The 22,553-nt window shown below is 34.9% G+C and overlaps 1 protein-coding gene and 1 pseudogene across 1 annotated transcript in view; both read right to left on the reverse strand.

The window, feature by feature from the left end:
• PKP4 (plakophilin 4) overlaps positions 1-22,553 on the reverse strand; it is a 245,270-nt gene that overhangs the window by 86,826 nt on the left and 135,891 nt on the right. The gene's annotated exons all lie outside the window — the stretch shown is intronic.
• Positions 11,301-11,419, reverse strand: LOC111739726 (annotated as a pseudogene).

The raw sequence follows: 22,553 nt of genomic DNA on the forward strand, positions 1-22,553 counted from the left end.
CTGTCATAAAACTAAGTACTATGACTGAAAGCAAATATAAAAACATCCTCTGAAAAGAGCCAAAGCCTCACTCCTTAACTCTAGACCTGTATTTCCAAGTGCATACTAGACTTAACACCTTTCATATTCAACACACTGAAACTTTTTCCTCAGACTAAATCTTATTTGTTACTTCCTAGTCACTCACATTGAAGAACATAAAGTCATTTTATTGTACCACCCCCTCTCCCCACACACTATTGTGTAAGCTCCATGAGGACAGTAAAGTCTGCCTTGTTCGCAAATGTACCTCCAGAACCTAAGATAGTATCTGCACATGGCTGTCACTCCAAACATACTTTTGAATTCATCCCTACCATCATGGACAGAGTTTGGGCCTTCATTCTCTCATCTGTAAGCTGGATCATTCTTTTAGTCTCCCTCCTAACTTGTCTTCCTGGCTCTGATTTCTCACCCTTTCGATCTCTCTTCCATGCTGCTGCTGCTACAGTGATTTTTCAAACACTCCAATATGACACTGTTCTCCTGATGCCAATGCACAGCAGATCCATAGAGGATAAATTTCAAATATTTTGGTGTGGCACAGATTCAGATATCTTAGCATGGCACAGAAGGCCCTCTGCCACCTGGTTCCTTCCAGTTTGCCCTTTTCCACACAAACCCACATTCTAGGCACTTCTAATTACTTGCAGTTCTCTCACACACCATGTTGCTTCACGTTCCCTGCTATTTTTGGAATAGAACATGTAGAAACAGAGCCCATAAACTCTTTCAGAATTACACAAATTCCAGAATAGCATAGCAAATGTAGGTACTAATATATATATATGTTAGATACCCATGATTGAACACTCTAATAAAGTTTACCTTTGCTTTGTATCACTTAATAACAGGAATATTTTTGAAAAATTGTCTATTTAATTGTCTGTATCCAATTTCCCCTTGAATCTACTCTGTCTGATGTAAGCGGCCTGCTCTGGTGGACACCATGGGTAACAGTAGGGAAGGGGATAGTGAATAATTTGATGGTGCCACATGGTAACTTTATCACGTCATTTCCCTTTCTTTCTCCCAGGTCTAGATGGGGCCCTTTCTATTAAAAGTACACGCAGGCTACTGTCATTACTCTCTGACAAGACACACTAAATTCAGACAGAATCCAAGAGTTATTCTTCTGTTGAAAAGAGAATCAGGTGTTAACCTGAGTTCAGAACATTTAAAATTTACTGCTTTAGTTTGAAAAACATCATTGTTTTAAGAAATTTTATACACACACATACATAAATGTGTATGTATAGAACCCTTATTAAGAGGTCAAAAAATTAAGCATAGCCAATAACAAATTAAATTTCATTTAATATTAAGGGAGAGGAATCACTGAAATGAATTATTCTAGAAACTCTTATTTATGAATAGAGGACAGGCATGTCCGACTGTCTAGATTATGTACCTTTCTCACAGCATTCTCTCAGGGGACCCCTAATTATCTTTCAAGAATTAGCTCAATAAAAATTGATCATTTCCTCCTTTGTGTCAAGAATGTGCCCAATGATCCATCTTGACTTCTGGAAATTTTATATGATTGTAATCACACTATTTCTTTACATATCTGTTTCCACTACTGAACTATGGCCTTCTTGAGGGTAAAGACTGTGCCTTAATTCTACCTGCATCCAACCATCATTGAGTAGAATGCTAAATAAATGATCTCAACTCTTTGGGTTGTTCTTTTTTAAGGCTAATCCTATGTAACTTTAGAAATTGTTCCTATCATTCTAGTAAGGAGTCAAACTCCCCGCTTATTTTGGCTCTTTCTATATCTTATAGAAAAGATGTTTATTGTACATATTATATGTATTCATTCAACAAATATTTATTGATCATCTACTGAGTGTGACACATTGTTAGAGGCTGGGTTATAATAGTGAAACGAGGCAAAGTCCTTGTCTTCCAAGTGCTTACAATTGTCTTGTAATACTTATTACTACTCATCTATTAAAAGAAAGTAAACTGGTATTGGTACTACCCAGGTAGGAATTTGAACATGAAGGCTCCAGGAAGAAAGGTAAGTAGCAGTTTCCACAGCTCAAAAATTGTAAAGAGATGGGAAGTCAGACAGTTTGGGAGACTACCAACATACTATTCTACATGTGCTGAGTTTAAACCTGACATTTCCCCCCTTTTTATTATGACAATTTCTTCATGTGGTTGCTTAAACCACCCCAACTCAGTAGCATTATATGATCTACTTATTTCACTATTACAACATATTCTTTCACACTATTTTAAAAATGATTCTTAGGTGTTCTTCCTTTACTAAACTCAGGTAATTATTAAATGAATATTAACTGACCATACAATCATTAATCTTACTATAAAATCTTTAAAAATGCATTTGTACATTGTTGTCCTGACTTTTTTCTTGAGTTTCCTATTAATTTTACTATTTTTAGCTCTGACTGTAAATTGTGAGTTCCATACAAAAGTTCTATATTTTTTCTGCACGTGTTAACTCTTGAATTCAAGAACCACCACAGGTTTCCAAATGAAATCTCAGTAGCTTGAATAAATTCCAAACTATTTTTTTCTTTCTCTACAAATTCATTACTGTCTTATCTTCAACTTGTGGTTTGCTCATTAAAAAATTACCTTTCAACTTTTTCATTTGTTATTGGTGGGCTTTATTATTCTACTAATTGAAATTATTGCTTCCATTAGCAAATGTGTAGGTTTTCGAGATTCAAAATTCATTGTGAAAACTTCTGGCAATTCTCTATTGGTTTATTATAATTACTTTTGTAATCCATTGCTCTAATATTTATAACTCTACTTTTTAATTGATTCCAAGGTCCATTTCTTAATTAAAAACTAAAAGGAAAGGTCTGGGTTTTTACTTTTTGGTAATGAATTCACATGGTAATTATTTAACACCTTATTATCCTCTAGGCCAGCGATCCCCAACCTTTCTGGCACCAAGGACCAGTGCTCCTATGAGAATCTAATGCCTGATGATCTGAGGTGGAGCTAAGGGGGTGATGCCAGTGCTGGGGAGCGGCTACAAATACAGATGAAGAAGCTTTGCTTGCCTGTCGCTTACCTCCTGCTATGCACCCCAGTTCCTAACAGGCCAAGGACAGGTACCAAACTGAGGCCTGGGGGTTGGGGACCCCTGTTCTAGGCATTACAAAGTGCTTTTTTAACAAACTGCTTCAGGAAACTTAGAAAAGGGCTCCATAGTTTCCAGATCACTATTATTTTGTACCTAGGATTTTGTCCCCCAGGAATCTGGTAAAATAACTAATAAAGATTCTCAAGTTTTAGTTTCCACTTGGAGTGTTACAAGATAAATTCTAAACAAATTTCCTCATCTGAGTAATCCATTCTACCGAACACTTAAATTTCTATATCTTCATTAATTATAAATAAATTAAATATTCAATTATCATGTGGAGATGACATCATAACCTATTTTAAGCCTTATTTCTATCTAGTATTGCTTTGCTTACCCTTTTAATTAGTATGTTTAAAACTCTGCTCAGTTTCTCTTAATGCATTTGTACAATATTTCATTCATTTCTTGTGAGTTCTGAGCTAGGTAAAGCTCATTCTGTGTTCTAGCTTTCTTGGGTGCTCTTGAATTTATGCACGAGAATATCGCTTTTTAAATATAATGCCTGTGGAAGGCCCAGGTCTTAAAAGTGTTCATCATGTAAGCAGGTCAAATATCTCCTCACCTCAACCATCAACGAGAATGTCCTTTCACTCATTTTATACTCAAAATTAGCAACGGTAAGAAGTGGGGTCTAGAACATGGGTCCCCAACCCCCTGGAACCAGGCTGCACAGCAGATGAGTAGCAGGCAAGCAAGAGAAGTTTCATCTGTATTTGCAGCCACTCCCCAGCACTAGCTTCACCACCTCAGCTCCACCTCAGATCATCAGGCATTAGATTCTCAGAGGAACATTAGTCCTTAGTGCCAAAAAGCTTGGGGACAACTGGTCTAAAAGACTGAGATGAAATAAGGGCTCTCTAAAGCTAAAACCATCTTCTGATAGTCCAAGGACTCATATCACCTACCAATAGGTAACTGCTAGGTTATAACTACTTTTATTTTTCCTATGTTTGGGAAACAGAGATCTCATCTCTTGCTTTTAATTAGATAAGAATTGACTAGGAAATAAACCCTTTACATTAAAGAGACTTAATCTCTGTCTAGCATGGGAACAACTAGAGTAGTTAGACAAAATTAAACAATATATCATGATTATTCTTCCCAAGACAGGTGTGGATAGCTCTTCATTCTTCAACTGAGCTATTTAGGTTAAGTCAAGCACACATGTTGGCCTCCCTGAGGGTGCACTGTTTTGCCTGGTTAAAGCAGAGGAGGAAGTTGGCAGCAAACAGTTGTCTCTTCTCACCACATTATCACCCCTAGTTTTTAAAAAAATCACTAACCTATAGATGACATGTTAGCAATACATCTTCATATTTAACTACATTTTTAAGAGCGTCTTCCAAATTTATGTATTATCTATTCATAATCAATCTAAACAAAGACAAAGGTTCTTCACTGAAATGAATTATTCTAGAAACTCTTATTTATGAATAGAGGACAGGCATGTCCGACTGTCTAGATTATGTACCTTTCTCACAGCATTCTCTCAGGGGACCCCTAATTATCTTTCAAGAATTAGCTCAATAAAAATTGATCATTTCCTCCTTTGTGTCAAGAATGTGCCCAATGATCCATCTTGACTTCTGGAAATTTTATATGATTGTAATAACACTATTTCTTTACATATCTGTTTCCACTACTGAACCATGGCCTTCTTGAGGGTAAAGACTGTGCCTTAATTCTACCTGCATCCAACCATCATTGAGTAGAATGCTAAATAAATGATCTCAACTCTTTGGGTTGTTCTTTTTTAAGGCTAATCCTATGTAACTTTAGAAATTGTTCCTATCATTCTACTAAGGAGTCAAACTCCCCGCTTATTTTGGCTCTTTCTATATCTTATAGAAAAGATGTTTATTGTACATATTATATGTATTCATTCAACAAATATTTATTGATCATCTACTGAGTGTGACACATTGTTAGAGGCTGGGTTATAATAGTGAAACGAGGCAAAGTCCTTGTCTTCCAAGTGCTTACAATTGTCTTGTAATACTTATTACTACTCATCTATTAAAAGAAAGTAAACTGGTATTGGTACTACCCAGGTAGGAATTTGAACATGAAGGCTCCAGGAAGAAAGGTAAGTAGCAGTTTCCACAGCTCAAAAATTGTAAAGAGATGGGAAGTCAGACAGTTTGGGAGACTACCAACATACTATTCTACATGTGCTGAGTTTAAACCTGACATTTCCCCCCTTTTTATTATGACAATTTCTTCATGTGGTTGCTTAAACCACCCCAACTCAGTAGCATTATATGATCTACTTATTTCACTATTACAACATATTCTTTCACACTATTTTAAAAATGATTCTTAGGTGTTCTTCCTTTACTAAACTCAGGTAATTATTAAATGAATATTAACTGACCATACAATCATTAATCTTACTATAAAATCTTTAAAAATGCATTTGTACATTGTTGTCCTGACTTTTTTCTTGAGTTTCCTATTAATTTTACTATTTTTAGCTCTGACTGTAAATTGTGAGTTCCATACAAAAGTTCTATATTTTTTCTGCACGTGTTAACTCTTGAATTCAAGAACCACCACAGGTTTCCAAATGAAATCTCAGTAGCTTGAATAAATTCCAAACTATTTTTTTCTTTCTCTACAAATTCATTACTGTCTTATCTTCAACTTGTGGTTTGCTCATTAAAAAATTACCTTTCAACTTTTTCATTTGTTATTGGTGGGCTTTATTATTCTACTAATTGAAATTATTGCTTCCATTAGCAAATGTGTAGGTTTTCGAGATTCAAAATTCATTGTGAAAACTTCTGGCAATTCTCTATTGGTTTATTATAATTACTTTTGTAATCCATTGCTCTAATATTTATAACTCTACTTTTTAATTGATTCCAAGGTCCATTTCTTAATTAAAAACTAAAAGGAAAGGTCTGGGTTTTTACTTTTTGGTAATGAATTCACATGGTAATTATTTAACACCTTATTATCCTCTAGGCCAGCGATCCCCAACCTTTCTGGCACCAAGGACCAGTGCTCCTATGAGAATCTAATGCCTGATGATCTGAGGTGGAGCTAAGGGGGTGATGCCAGTGCTGGGGAGCGGCTACAAATACAGATGAAGAAGCTTTGCTTGCCTGTCGCTTACCTCCTGCTATGCACCCCAGTTCCTAACAGGCCAAGGACAGGTACCAAACTGAGGCCTGGGGGTTGGGGACCCCTGTTCTAGGCATTACAAAGTGCTTTTTTAACAAACTGCTTCAGGAAACTTAGAAAAGGGCTCCATAGTTTCCAGATCACTATTATTTTGTACCTAGGATTTTGTCCCCCAGGAATCTGGTAAAATAACTAATAAAGATTCTCAAGTTTTAGTTTCCACTTGGAGTGTTACAAGATAAATTCTAAACAAATTTCCTCATCTGAGTAATCCATTCTACCGAACACTTAAATTTCTATATCTTCATTAATTATAAATAAATTAAATATTCAATTATCATGTGGAGATGACATCATAACCTATTTTAAGCCTTATTTCTATCTAGTATTGCTTTGCTTACCCTTTTAATTAGTATGTTTAAAACTCTGCTCAGTTTCTCTTAATGCATTTGTACAATATTTCATTCATTTCTTGTGAGTTCTGAGCTAGGTAAAGCTCATTCTGTGTTCTAGCTTTCTTGGGTGCTCTTGAATTTATGCACGAGAATATCGCTTTTTAAATATAATGCCTGTGGAAGGCCCAGGTCTTAAAAGTGTTCATCATGTAAGCAGGTCAAATATCTCCTCACCTCAACCATCAACGAGAATGTCCTTTCACTCATTTTATACTCAAAATTAGCAACGGTAAGAAGTGGGGTCTAGAACATGGGTCCCCAACCCCCTGGAACCAGGCTGCACAGCAGATGAGTAGCAGGCAAGCAAGAGAAGTTTCATCTGTATTTGCAGCCACTCCCCAGCACTAGCTTCACCACCTCAGCTCCACCTCAGATCATCAGGCATTAGATTCTCAGAGGAACATTAGTCCTTAGTGCCAAAAAGCTTGGGGACAACTGGTCTAAAAGACTGAGATGAAATAAGGGCTCTCTAAAGCTAAAACCATCTTCTGATAGTCCAAGGACTCATATCACCTACCAATAGGTAACTGCTAGGTTATAACTACTTTTATTTTTCCTATGTTTGGGAAACAGAGATCTCATCTCTTGCTTTTAATTAGATAAGAATTGACTAGGAAATAAACCCTTTACATTAAAGAGACTTAATCTCTGTCTAGCATGGGAACAACTAGAGTAGTTAGACAAAATTAAACAATATATCATGATTATTCTTCCCAAGACAGGTGTGGATAGCTCTTCATTCTTCAACTGAGCTATTTAGGTTAAGTCAAGCACACATGTTGGCCTCCCTGAGGGTGCACTGTTTTGCCTGGTTAAAGCAGAGGAGGAAGTTGGAAGCAAACAGTTGTCTCTTCTCACCACATTATCACCCCTAGTTTTTAAAAAAATCACTAACCTATAGATGACATGTTAGCAATACATCTTCATATTTAACTACATTTTTAAGAGCGTCTTCCAAATTTATGTATTATCTATTCATAATCAATCTAAACAAAAACAAAGGTTCTTCCTTCAAATTCATGATTTTTTGGGACTGAGGCTAACCTCTGTTCTCTATATCATGGAATCAAACCCTGGGCAATTCTCTATTGAATGGAGACTGATTTCCTTTATCCTAAAAAAGAACCATTTAATTTCAGCAGTCAGGAAAAATAAAACCATGACAACATGCTCATTAATTGGAGTTTATTATTATTTTTATGTGTTATGGTTTTAAATTGCCCTGAAAATGGTATCTGTCTATAATTTGAACTAAGCAAGGCATAACAAATGGGACAGGGTAAAGGATCTTTTTTTTTCAAATTACTTATATGATCTGAGGGTGATACTGAAGCTAGAGGAAAGAAAAGACACTTGAATTAAAAATGATGTCCTTCATACAGGGTGCAGCCACTCCTGATCTACCAGCAACAGAACACGAGTCTTGGAGTGGTTACGGACTTGCGCTGATCCAGCTGCACTCTAAACCCAATCATGTGCATGACCAACAGAAGGATGAAATAAGACGGCTGTAGGAAGGCAGGCCTGATACTGCATGGAACACAGAAAAGGTCAAAGGGCTTACATTTGACCCATATATTTCCTCCCAAAGATACTTTAGCTGGAAAAAACTGGTCATGCTCTCGAAATGTGCTTTTACAATTTTAGACTTTAAAAAAATAATAAGCAACAGGGGCAGCAAAGTGTGGTCTTGCTTTCCAGTGGCTGCTAGCAAGCTAGCAAGTGTCACAATGTATAACCAGCTACTGTGGTGAACACTTGTAATATTGTTACTGGCTCTTTGTTCTCATCCTTGTTTTCTCAGTTCTTCGTTCCAGTTTTCCCTCACGCTACCTACTGTATTTCTGGACGCTTACAATAGCTATCTAAAATGAATACCAGAAAAGGTAGGATATAAATAATATTACGAGCAGTCTACTACAGAGAAAATTATGCATTTGATGCACAGCAAAAACATTAAAGGGACAGGATATACTAGAATAGCCCTTTCAACAATTCAAGTAACTTCCATAGGTACTGGAGGTGAACACATTTTAAAAGATGTTAAATATTCTTTGACAAAAGCATTTTGTGTTAGTGCTTTGAATCTATGAATAAAAGATCCAGAAGACCATATGGGAAGGGGAAGATCAAAAAAGAATGTAGTACTAGACAAAAATGAGACAAACAGTTCCCTCTGGTATCCTCATAAATTATACAGGAAGCATGACTTCTATTTAAGCCCATCCCACAACAGGTTTTCTAACCAGTAAAAGTAGAAATTTTAATAGAAGGGTTTTCTAACATTTCAGATGACATTTGAAAGAGTGAAAGCAACTGAGATGAAAATAGTAAAATGGCTAAACACACCACCAGACTTTCTTTCCTAAGTATTCTGCCGTAACTCAGGACGCTATTTAGGCAAAAGGCCAGTCTTGGAATAGATGGCCTACTGTGAATTATTTGTGTCTGTGGTCTACAAAATGCTATTGTTTTCTCATTTCTATTCTTCCAAATCCTCCAAAGGTGAAGAAGCAGAAAGAGAAAAAAAATTTTAATTTAAAAAAGAATGTACACACAAATATACTTCTAAAATGATGTATAAAATAATTCAAATCTTATATTTTTAAATGAAGCTGGCACAGGTAAGGAGGTGGGCAAGGGTCCTGTTCTTCTACTTGCTCTACATGAGATCCAGCACAGATGACTAAGCTGTAGAGATCTGCAGTAAGACATACACTGGCCGGCACCTAAAACCCTTAAAATTTTTCATTATAAACAGCTTTATGATGCATGCAATTTCATTTTTTATATTATGTAGAGTTTAAAATACTTTGAAAAGGCTATGTAAAAATTTACTTAGAAGGAATTTCAAGACATCATAAGCTTAAATTTTTTATTAAACATGTACTTCCCTTATTATTTATCCTATTTAGATATTCAAAAGCAAATAATTTATTCACATACAATTCTTTGATAATCATGTAAAAGCACTATTAAATTTGGTGTAATTAAAAATGACATTCACTTTATGTCCATTGATTGCTAGAGTAAGATTTTGTTTTTAATTTTTATAAATAATTGCTTCTTTAACTTCTGAGAAAAATTTTATTCTGAGTGTTAAAAGAAACAATATACTTCTTAAATTTGTTTTGCTTCTTGAAGAAAATTATCTTTTTCATGGTGTAACAGCATTTTCAGCTCTTGATTCACAGACAAGCATTACAAATAGCTATTTTAGTGCTGAAGGGGGAATGAATTCACATGTGGGATATAGTATAGACCCAGGATCATCAATAACTACCCTGGAAAAAGAACGGACACATAAGGACATAGTTAACGTATGTGCATAACGTATGCTACGTTTCTATGTAGGGAGATGTATGGAACCCAGGAAAGTGGTTTTAGAATGCTTCAAATCTCTCCTGAAAGCTCCTGTGAAGCCCTGATTTGTCCCACATCTCCTTAATACTCTTGTTTCCTTCTCTTCTTTATTTACTCCCAAAACATAAATGTGCAAGTTTTCCAGGCTAATAAATAGGGTAGGGGAATGAAAGAGAAAAAAAGCCTGTTAGAATAAATGAGAAGGAATGACGATAATGATAATGGAGGAACAGGATAAAGTCTCTTAAAACCGCATTCTTGAGACATAATGGGTGACCCATAAGCACTAATCAGTGGTTGAACAGACACTTTCCATGGCCAGCAGACAAGGCAAATGGTTGGACCACTGTGCCTTAAATTTTTAGATTTAGAGTCCAGCATTCTTTTTTTGAGAAATATAAATGAAAAGAGGACCAACGGTTTGCAACATGATAGTAGAAGTGACTGACCAGCTTTATCTTTCTTTCTCACCTTTGCTCCTTCTCCCATTCATTGCCATAATGAGCCAACATTATTGATAATAAAGGTATTATGGAATACATGGAACATACTGTGTAGGTTCATTATCTATTCAATTTAAGTAAGTAGTTTTTATTTAAATTATTGGAAAGAACATCCATCACTCAGATTTTAAGAAATATAACCGTCCTAATTTTATAAAACTGAAATGAATTTTAATCATAATTAAGAGCCTAATCACTTAACATTTAAAATACTTTTTATTATGCAACATTTAAATGTAGAGACATACACATATACACAGAAGAAAATAGTATAATGAACTCCCTGTATAGTCATTACCCAGCTTCAACAAAAAAAGTGAACACATGGTCACATACATTTCATCTGTATCTCCACCCCACTATTTTCTCTGCATTACTAGATCATTTTGAAGCAAATCTCAGATATCTTATCACTTCAGTAATAAATACTTTAGATCAGGGGTCTAAAGTATTTATTACTGAATAAATCCCCAGGCTGTAGACTGGTATCACTCTGTGGCTTGTTAGGAACTGGGCCGCACAGCAGGTGGTGAGTGGAGGACTAGTGAGCGAAGCTTCATCTCGCTAGCATCACCACCTCAGCTCTACCTCAGATCATCAGGCATTAAAATCTCATAGGAGCACCAGTGAGATTGGGGACCGCTGCTTTAGAAGTATCTTTAAATATAGATACTTTTTTTATGCCTACAGCACCTAGTCTTCCCAGGTGGTCCCCCATACAAGTACTAACCAGGCCTGACCCTGCTTAATTTCTGAGATCAGACAGGATCAGGCATGCTCAGGGTAGCATGGCCGTAGTAAATATACATACTTTAAAAAAGACCATTAACATAATATTATCGCACCTAAAAAAAAAAAACAGTAAAATTCTTAATATCAATAAATATCTAGTCCGTATTCAAATTACCTATCTTAATTTTTAAAAAGTTTTTTTTTTTTTTAATCAAGATCAAATAACGTTCCACACATTGTATTTGTGGCACTATCTCTAAAAATCTCTTTTATTGTATAGTTTCATCTTCCTCTTTCACTTACTTGTTTTTCCTGTATGAAATTATTTCATTTGCCCTGAAGAATTCCTGACAGACTGGATATAACTAATGTATCAGCATAGTGCCATTTAACATGTTCTGTCTCCTATGAACTGGTATTAACATCTAGATGGTCAAGCAATTTTGAGGCAAGAATGCATCATAGGTGATGTTAAGGACTTCCCACTGCATCACATCAGGAGGCCATAATATCATGAACCCTGGCTATCTCCGGGTTCATGATATTAACATAAGATAAAGCAGTGGGGTTCAGCTGATGTCAGCCTGATCCATTCACTGTAAAGTTTCCCATCATCATTTTAGCTAATGACTTTAGCAGCTGTTGGTGAACATCGATCTAGATACATTGTTTCATTAGTCATTGCAAAATTCACCCAAGATTTTAACTTTTATACTTCTTAATATACTACTCTAGTCAATAACATAATTTCTACTTTTGTATTTAGGTTCATAAGGAATACAATAAAATACTGTTTCACTTACTTTTTACAAATAAGTCTTTACTGAAAAGTATTTTGCTAATGCTGCTCAGAAAATAGATATAGATCTGTATTTTGTATTTCCTAAGCACGAGTTTTTATATCATAGTTGGTAATATTATTTGAATTTTCTCTGTGGCTCAAATAGCTCTGTTATTGATAATATAACTAAAGAGAATGGTGGCGGTAGATCAACCTTTAACTGGCTTGTTCTGATGCAGAGAGTATACATCATAAGCTTCTAGAATAACTGGCTGTTATTCGTTCCTTTCCAATAAACAAAAGGCTAGAAGAAATAAACACACACACATATTCTCTAAAGATATTTCTCCTTGGAGTATAAGCAGTCTGTTAATGCAAAACAAATGCTGTATATATTTGACAGTGGTTAAAATGTATAAGTGTTTAACAAAAGATTCTTTTTAGCTGTGAAAATCTATAGCCTACAAGCTTTTTATCCTCTTCGGTTTTAGTGTTTTTAATTGTGGAGTAACACAACAGCAGAGTAGAAAAATCTATGCAAGAAACAAATTAGATTGATTTGTTATTAAATAGATTGTGAAGCCTCAGGGAGGATAGCTATAATAACAATTCAGTCACTACAAAGTCTGGCAAGCTCATCAGTTGTTTTTTCCCCCCCTGGTAGACATGCCATATTCATTTTTACAGCAAGCTGATTAACTGTTGAAAATGCACTAATAGATCGCTCTCACTTTTAGGTAGACAATCACGTTTCCAATTTCCTTTTCCATACATCATTGGCTTAGAGCTGTATAAGGTAGTATTTCTCAGAAGGGTTAAGGAACCATCTCATCACACATATCAGTCTTTCTGCTCTGTTCTAAAACTGCCAAATGGTAAGGAGAATGTGAACTCAGTATCAACATTCCTTTATTTCATCATGGAAATTACAGTGATTCAATGAAGGAATGGTAAATTTTGCTCCCTAAAATAATGAACTGGAGAAAGAACATTAGTGGCAAAGTTTTTCAAGATTGTTTTTCAGAATCTATGAATTAGTAACTACATGACTTCCCGTAACATGTTTGTAATTAACCAAGAACAGAAATGGTAGTTACTCCAAAGTTCTCATAAAGGAGAGACAAATGGTGATAGCTGGAGATATAGCTGGGGGCTAGGAGTTTTACAGTAGTCTTTGTATAGCAAGCATGTTTTATACAGACTGTTTATTTGGGATGGTGGAATGAAGTGAGGTGCTGAAGTTTTCTGAAACTACTTATTGACACTCCAGTGGAAAACCAATAGAGTAACACTATCTTTAGGGGAAAATATCATTCTAATGTTAAATTCAGGTGTACGACAATAAAAACCAAAGCAAACTAAAACACAAAAAAGGACAGAAAATACAAAACTAAAACACAAACTAAAATACAAAAACACCAAAACTGACACAATTAAACAGAAGATAATGGGTGCAAAACATCCACGAGTATAAATGCCTGTTATGCAATAGATGCTCAATGGCTATTGTTCTCCTCCCTATAATATAATTATAAAAAATATTTCACCTAAGGATATGAGAAACAAGGATACCAAGATAAGGCCTCCCGGGATAGAGTCAGGACAGACAATATCTGACCAACACAGTGCTTTTCAGAAAATTTAAAAAACATATGTAGACATGTATTTATGCTACTATGGTGTTTTATCATGTTGCTAGTTACGCATAACGATCCCTCCTGCAACATTGGAAATTTCTAGGCTTTGGTGCCTTGTATCTCAACAGTAAAGCAAAGGCAAAAATATTTATTGAGTGAATTTAGAGAAGAGATCATAAACATTTGCAGGAAAGAAAAACAGAGTCACTAAAGGAAATGTGGAAATAGAAAGTAATGTTAGTTATCTGTTTGGGCTTTCCCTTACCCTAAGATGCAAATTTGGATAATTTAGTATCTATTATAATCTTACATAGAAAGCTGTTTCTGCTACATAGTTGTCAAAATACGAAGATTCGCATTCTAAAAATAGATTAATATGGTATACTTTGTGCTGTGATGTACTAAGATGCGGTGCACTATTTTCAGATCTACATTTGAGTTATTTTAGCTCAAAAAAACTAATGATAGAATCAAAAAGAATTAGCTAAATTACTCATTAGAAAATGGACAAAGAATATGAATAGAAAAGGAAACTCAAATGGATCATATGGATATGAAAAGTACTCAACCCCATTGGTCATCAAAAAAAATGCAAAACAAAATGAGATAACATTAGATTGGTAAATTTTAAAGAACCTGCTTATTATTAAATGCTGGCCAAAACGAAACAAAAAAACCCCAGACATCCTGGAACTTTTTCATATACCACTTGTGAGGGTATAACTGTTGAGCTACTTCAGAAAGCAATTCATCAAGATCTAGAAAACTTGAAAATGTACATTCATTATGACCCAAATATTCTACTTCTAATGACATATTCCATAATCTTACACGTGTAAACAAGAAGCTATGGACCAAAATGTTCTTTTTGTATTACTTACGATATCAAACAATGGAACCTAAATGTTTTTCAATAGGAGAATGGCCAAATGGTTTAATATTCCATGAAATAAATATATAACAGCAGTTAAAAATATTAACTAGATTTATACCTATTAACATGGACAGATCTCAAATACTGAGAAGAAAAATCAAGGTATACAACAATACACAGACTATGACATTTGTGTCGATTAAAAAAGCAACAGAAAATACTGGCCAAGGATATATATGACAGATGTACATGACATAAAAGAACACAAAGTAATAAGCTGGAAGACTATATACTAGTAGTTAGCTATTGGGAAGGGAGAATGGAGCAGAGGGGCTTGAATTACATGTTTAATGTTGTTTTCTTTTAATAAAAAAGAAGTCAATATGAGGAATTATCAATAATTTTCAATTCTGATATGAATACTTAAATTTTTGTTGTATTATTCTCTGTACTTAGTATTAAACACGTCTCAAGATATAGATTAAAAAATAAAGATAAAACCCAAGATGACAGTAATAAAAAATATGTAATTAAAGCTATCATTAAGGTGGACACACAATGTAAATATATATATGCCTTACTGTTAAAATGTACAGCTGAAACTTACTAGATTTCGTTAACCAACGTCACCATAAAAAATTAATTAAAAAAAATAAAGCTATTATTAGTTCCTACAAAGTAGTAAAAGTAAATTTTTTTTTTTCAGGAAGCAAATTAAAATATACTACATGGGCTATTTAAATTACTTTATAATTTATCAATATGTACGCATGGTTTAAAAAACCTAATGACTAAGGTTGGGGCTAACATAATTCTGGTATTGATTCAATAATTCATCACTGTTACATATGTTAAGAACAGAAATTACAGAATGTGATCTATGAAAAATTACAGAAAATGAAATAATGTTATTTTAATTAAAAAGGCTCTTTAAAAGATAATTAAATAATGGCATGATACATATATTTTAGATGCATGGGCCCCTGAATTTTAACAAGTATTTTCCTCTTCATTAGTCAGGAAAATTAATACAGCTTGGCTGCCTCCATATTTAAGCAAATGTTTTAAAATAATCCGAAACTCTGATGCTGACTATTAACTTGATCTCTTTTTGCGGTTCCTTCTAACTACATCACCCACTTAACCTTTTAAAATGCTTGGCCTAAGGAACAGGTAATTCGTTTTTAAGTATTTATTCATTATGATTAAAAATGTTTTGTTGTATAATGTTCTAGGTCGACAAAAATTTTCTTATGAAAACTGCTTGGCTTCAAATCCAAATTCTACAGCTTCAGATTATTAGGTTAAAATAGGTTAGTTCAATGAAATATTGATTGAATTCCCTTGGGCTCAGATGCCCTACAGATGACTTAGTTTATACAAGTTTAATTCAAATAAGTAGAGAGAGTTGCCACTTGGATTTCTATGTCCCAGATGAAATTGGCTTGTGACAGGAATGGCAATGAGAAGTAATAATTAAAATGTCTTCTGGAAGAACCATGCTTAAGTAAAATGTTCTGGATAAATGATTTCTGTAAAGCTGTAGGTTACCACAGACTCATTCGTACCTTTCAGATGTGGTACTCTTTACTGTGTTTACAACAGGAGTTGCATCATAAAAATTCGATGTTACTAAATTTGCTCACAAGAGCATCCATTTAATAAATACTCACTGCAGAGAGCCCCAAGAGAGTTTCTGATAATTATATTCAAATATCAAATAGTTTATTCTTCAATTAGTCTGAATTAGAAATGAAATCAGAAAGCTTTTATCTGTTTGATCATTAAGAAAGTCACCAGTGACCAAACACAGCACTAAGAAAGGACATTTGGTGAATTATATTCTGTTGACTATCACAGGACTCCTGAATAGCTGTACCTAACATAACACACAGTTAAAAGTAATATGAACAACGAGCTCAGCAATATACAAAGATTTACTGTAACAGAAAGCAAAGGAGAAAGGAAAGAAGGCAACAAGCCCTTGTGAGGGAGTAGGAGGATGGGTGAAGCTAGGGAGAATCTCTACTACTCTCTGAGCCTCTCCCTGATCCCCAAACTAAGAATGCTCAGAGCAAAACCCTTGGGATTTTTCCCTCTTAAAACCTGAGATATAGTAGCACTATTCACAATAGCCAAATAGTAGAAACAACTCAAATGTCTATTAGTTGATGAATAAATAAACAAAATGTAGTATATACATACAATAGACTATTTGGAAATAAAAAGGGATGAAGCACTGATATATACTGCAACATAGATGAACTTCAAATATATCATGCATGCTAAATGAAAGAAGCAAGTCAGAAAAGGCTGTATATCACATGATATCATGTATAGGAAATGTCCAGAATAGGCAACTCCACAGAGACAGAAAGTAGAGTAGTGGTTCCCAGGGGCTGTGGAGAGAAAAGAACAGGGAAGGAGTACTAACGGGCAGAGTTTCTTTTTCAGGTGATAAAAATGTTCTAAAATTTAATAGTGGTGAATAATGCACAATTCTGTGAATATACCAAAAAATACTAAACTGTACATAATAAAGGTATGAATTTTATGGTATGTGAAATATATCTCAATAAAACTATTATTTAAAAAACTCAGGTTTTGGCTGGTAAGAGCACTAAAGGTCAAACGGACAGAACTTTATCAAGCATCTTCCCGAAGTACATAAAAATAAGTAATAAACTGTCAAGGCACAAACATTCAATCTTTTCCGACTCTTCATTTTTAAAGAATGTATCACTGAGAAGGTTTATTTCACAGTGACTTAAAAAATATTTGCTGAAGAAAAGATGTGAACCATGAAAAAGTCTTTTCTGCTATTGTCAGCATTTAAAGTTTTAGAATTTTTATTAGTATCAATGGAAGCCTGATGGGTACCAGGAGATGACCCTATAAAGTGTAAAAAAAAAAATCTGAATGGCAGTGGGGAATCAAATCTTTTTAATAGAAAATAACAGTTCTTTTCTTAAGTGGCAATAAGACTATTTATCAAGATTGTATAACCTTTTTGAAACCATAAAGAATTCTATTTTAGCAGGGCTTTAAACTAACTAGAACGGGATAATCTTAGGAAGTTATTTAATTCTAATGTTGCCAACCATTTCCTCCCTCATTCAGTTGATATAAACAGCATTTTCCTCAGGGTCTAGAGTAACTTTCTAACACCAGCAGCAGCCAGTTAAAGAATGGACTATGGGGAGGGACCAATTGCTTCTAAATGAGGTAATAAAATTTTAAATAATGTACAAAAATCGAAATAAAAATTTAAAACTGTGCTTTAATTCTAACATTTGCTATTAACATTTAACAATTTCCACAATTATTAAAAGGTCCAGTAAGCATCTTTTTTGATTTCAAAATAAATGGAAAGTTAGTGTTTCATCTTAATGAGCGAAGATGCTATGATTTACAAGATAAAATATGTGGAACCAATTTATGTGCCCCAAAGATAGTTTCTTGAATTCTAAGATGATCATATTTTCATTTACCGACTCTTCAATTAGAACTACATTTTCTTTTATAGTTTTGTTACCCAACAAGCTGAACCACTAATGTAAATTCTCTTTTCGCATGAAGTGTTCAATACAGGCCATGACCTTGTATACGAGACATTTAAATTTGCTTTGTAGTATCTCCCCTGGCCAAGTCTTCCATTCACAGAGTTCAGTTTGCCACTGGAAGGCTGTAGTAATCTCTCACCATTGCTAAATTAGCATCCCTAGGGTGCTGGTCCTGCCCCAAACTATTTCTTCCCTTGGGAATTCCTTGGGCAGATGGGAGCCATTAAAAGTTAGGCCTGGCATATCAAAGTGGGACTTTAGGAACAAGATAAAAAGTTAGCTAGAAGTAAATAACTCAAACTTATACTTTAAAAGAACAAAGAGGATGAAATGTAGCAAACATAAAAGTGGTTGCATCTTTTCTGGGATTAATGGAAATGTTCTACACGTTGATTGTGGTTATAGTTATATAACTACATACCAAAACTGTCAAAAATCACATAATTGTACCCTACTGAGTGAATTTTGCCATAAGTAACTGAACTTTCAATAAACCTGATATAGATGTTATTCTACATGATAGAATTATAGATTTTTCTCTTTATATTTCCTCGAACTTTACAGGTTGTCTAAAATGAGCATTATTTAACTCCAATCAGTAAAAAATACTTAAGAATATTGCTTTGGCCACCCTTGCCCCTTCTGTGCCCTTGGGTGGACAGGAAAAGTCCCAGGGTGAGGAGGTGGGCCCCTCACTGTGGGCTACTGGGCCTGTTTACTGTCACTCCATCCAGTGTAATCTAAACTTGACTAATGTGAAAATGATACTTCATTGGTGATATTGCAAGAAGAAAATAAATCCCATGTTCCTCAAAATTTGGATGTGAAGGATGCTGCTTAGCCCATGGGAGACAAGAGGTTTGTTTAAAGACTGTATTTCCTACCAAGGCACATGTGCTAAGAGATTCTCCTAAGATAAGCTGTACATACCCCGAGGGTCATTTCTGATGCTCCGGCATGCACAGTGTGCACCTGCATGGTGACCTGAAATATGGGTATCTCACAGCTCAGCACCTGTTATCACCTATGACTCCAAAAGTCTTGGATGAAATAATCATCATGGCAAACTGCTTGCTTGGAGGGCCTGAAATTGACCCATCCATCTGTGTATGCTAAACATCATCCCTGAGCCAAACTGGAGTGTCAGAATTGGCCTCCTGGAGAATTATTTTTAGTTAAGGTGCTATTCCATCCATTTATATTCCGTTCAGCAATGGAAGAAAGAGCACGATGAGTCTGATTTTGTAATTTAGAGAGAGAGACTACTGTGGATGCTGTCTGCCTCATCACACAGTGGTCTCTCAATGGTGACTCACAAGAGAAATCACTCAAGTCTCAGATCCGGGAATGATAGAGCCTCCTGAGCAACCTAGTTTGTTTTTATCTTCTAGACACTTTGAATCATGTAATTTGTTAGTATTCCTTTCTTTAGCATGGCTGCCAGGACATTCAGAACTACGTTGGCTCCTTACTTTTAGTAAATGCACTGAATGCTAACATGCACTTTTGTATACTATTTTAACCTTGGCTTCACCTTATTTTTCTAACCTTTATCTTCCCTTTGTCTTAATTTCCACATTTTGTTTTTTTTTGTATTTTTAAAGATGTTTCAAATACTTTTGGAATGAGGTAAAATATTAAATACATAAATAAGTATAGTGTACTCAGTACAAATGCAGAAAGACTGTAACTTTTCAATGAACTGATTCTACAGCCTAATATTTCACTTTCAATGAAGTGAAATACTAAACACATAGATAACTATAGCACACTCAAAATAAATGCAGAAAAGCAGTATCTTCTCTATTAACTAATCTCATGGCTCACTTTAATTGAAGTAAAGTATTAAATATATAAAAAACTATATTTTACTCAGTATAAATGCAGAAGCGCTATAACTTCTTTATTAACTATTTCTATAGCCTACCTTCATTGAGGTAACATATTAAACATACAGATAACTATTAAATGCACAGGTAACTATAGTGTACTTGGTATAAGGTGAAAGGTCTATAACTTCTCTATTAACTAATCACATAGCTCACCTTCAGGGCTTTTCAGAGTTGCAGTGATAATTTTTGGTCTGATTATCATCTTTAGATATAGGCTCCATCAATTCCGGATTAAAGATCATTACATACTGATATTGCTTATGTTATTAACATTTTGCAGTAAACAAATGAAAAATCATATCAGAAATGAGGTTTTTATTACGTTATTTAAAAGATTACTAATTCTAAAAAGATATTAAAATAGTCAATCATTTTAATTATTAAGTTTTTTAAGAAAGTTCTCAACAAGGCCTATTGCAAGTGAACTGCCAATGGTAACTGTGAAGTTCATTTTTTAGGACACTTCCTAAATAAAAAATAACATGCAGAGGCCCAGTTTCTCTACCTAGAAAATGGGAACATCCCATGGCATGGGTCAAAAATTCATCTTTGGTACCGCAAATACAGGGGAAATGAATTGCTTAGTTTTAGAACCATTCATTTGGGAGAGGGCTCCACAGTATATTACTTAGCACAATATAAGAGTCATTTATTAAAGAAGACCTCGTGCCACTGACTCCTTCTTATTCACAAGGTTAAGCCAATAATGGTAAGCTCTGGATAACTTTGGACAGCTGAGAAAGTTAATGAAAATGTAATTTTATTTCTCTTTGAGTCGTTAATGTCATCTTTGGATTAGGAAAAATAAGGAAATATTACAGTTCACCTTACCAACTCTGACATAGGATCTAAATCAAACAAAATGAAAGATAACTAGTTATTAAAGGCCCCATTTGGCCGACTAAACTCACTTCATGTAAGGATGACCTAGGAAGCTACATGACAGTAAGCATCAATCCCACTTTTAATTTCCTTTGAGCAAATCAGAAATAGCCAACAGGAAAGAGGGCTTGGGTCAGAGAGCTGATTTCTGCTCTTCTGTATCTTTAGATTCTGGTTCTGAGACTGACAACTAACTGGTGGGGACTAGAAGACATAAGGGAGATCTCTCAAGTGACAGAATACAAACCTTTGTTCTCTTTATTAATACTGCTTTCTAATGGGCTCCTTGCCAGTGTGTAAATCTGGTGGTCCCAGAGCAGAGTAATTGTGTCAACAGTTGAAGGTTCACTGAAAAGCATAGATAGGTATGAAGAGGGCAGATACGAGAAAGGGTAGACAGAAACTGAAAAATACTAGGTAGACAAGTAATGCATCCTTTCTTGGTGAGCTCAAAGCACACTGAACTTCATTAAGGTTCATTGTTCATTCAATGAACATTTGGCTGGGTGCCTGCCTGCTGAGCACCAGGCACTTTGCCAGGGCTCTGGGGTGGCTGGGCCTTATACCTCAGGAAAGCTAATACAGGCACAGAGGAACAGTTATAAGAGTTCAGATGAAGAGAGATGACTTTCTTGAAGAAACTTGTGAAAGGCCATGGGAAGTGTTAGCATTTAATTGGGGGCATTGAGAATACATGAGAATCTAACATGAGATGGTAGTAGGGCAATCAAAGCAGATCAATGATCATTCCAACCAGAGTTCACTGAACAACGAAAACCATCTTCCTCATAATCCTTAAGATTCCATGATAAGTTCCACTCCTGCTGCCTGGCCTCTCTTCATTCTAACCTACACACTGCACTATCAGGATAACTGTCACCAACCACAACCACTAACACTAACACTACCACAACCACAACTTCCAATAGGTTTCCTTCACAGACCTAAGTAAGGTGAAGCTTATCATCATCCTGGTTCCCAGTTCTCCATAATCAAATGCCAGCTTTACCTTTCCAACATCATAAGCCAGTACATATCCTAGACACTACTGAGCAACTTGTTCCTTCAATACAACAGAGTGTGGAATCATACATATACACCTTTATACATGCTTTTCCCATTTTCTGGTCAGCCCAGCCCCCAATTCTGCAGGACCCATTCATTCAGCCAAGATTCACTGACTTAGCCCCAACAACAAACCAGGCACCATCAGACACAAAGTACCAAAATCATTGACTGTAAGTATCACTCACAATATGTATTTCACTAATAGATTTTTAACAAATCTATAGAAATAGCTAATTCAACTATATAACCTTAAAAATATTTACTATTTTAAAACACAGAAAAGTACAAAATATAATTTAATAATCATATACACGTCAATGGCCCCCTCATTTATTAGATGTTAATATTTTGTCATGTTTGCTCCAAATGGCAATCTTAATAAAGCCTAATTTCTGATAGCTTCCTCCTCCCTTCCTCCCTACAGGTATCATTATCTTAAATTGATGTAATTCCAAAAACATACACCAATAAACAACAGCACTGTTTAAATATTATACAGTATTGT

This window comes from Pteropus vampyrus, unplaced genomic scaffold (genome assembly GCF_000151845.1).
Source record: "Pteropus vampyrus isolate Shadow unplaced genomic scaffold, Pvam_2.0 Scaffold2, whole genome shotgun sequence".
Classification (NCBI taxonomy): domain Eukaryota; kingdom Metazoa; phylum Chordata; class Mammalia; order Chiroptera; family Pteropodidae; genus Pteropus; species Pteropus vampyrus.